A 532-nucleotide genomic window follows, 5' to 3' on the forward strand; every position below is an offset into this window, starting at 1 on the left:
GGTATTGCAACGCGATGATTTGCTGGACAACACCGACTTCATAACCCATGACGGAGAGCTCATGGCCAAGACAATGTATGGGAACACCGCGGGAAAAAGGGGGAGGGGGGAAAACCACGGGGGAGACTTGTATGAGTTCTCACATTTAGGTGAGATCGTGATACCAAACCCAAAAATTCATATTTAAGCATTTCAAAAAATCTAACGTTATTTGACAACATTCATGTGATGTCTACAACTCCTAAAAAATAAGCTCAAAACTTGACGTACATCTAGAGATTCAAAAAAGACAAATTTGAATGTGAATAGTGGCAGCTTTGAGTGAATAGTAATTTGACACTATTGACATTCGATTTTTGTTTTTTTTGTTTCTATTAATGTAATTGAATTAGGAGCTAATTTTTTTTGGATTCTAAATCAAACATTGTTGTGTGCCTAATTTTTTTTGAGAATGTTTTAGTTTGCATCTTTTAAAAATATCGATCTCATTGGTCTCATCTAATGTAAGATCTCCCACAAGTCTCCCCCGGGA

The sequence above is a fragment of the Triticum dicoccoides genome, chromosome 2A (genome assembly GCF_002162155.2).
Source record: "Triticum dicoccoides isolate Atlit2015 ecotype Zavitan chromosome 2A, WEW_v2.0, whole genome shotgun sequence".
NCBI classification, from domain to species: Eukaryota; Viridiplantae; Streptophyta; class Magnoliopsida; order Poales; family Poaceae; genus Triticum; species Triticum dicoccoides.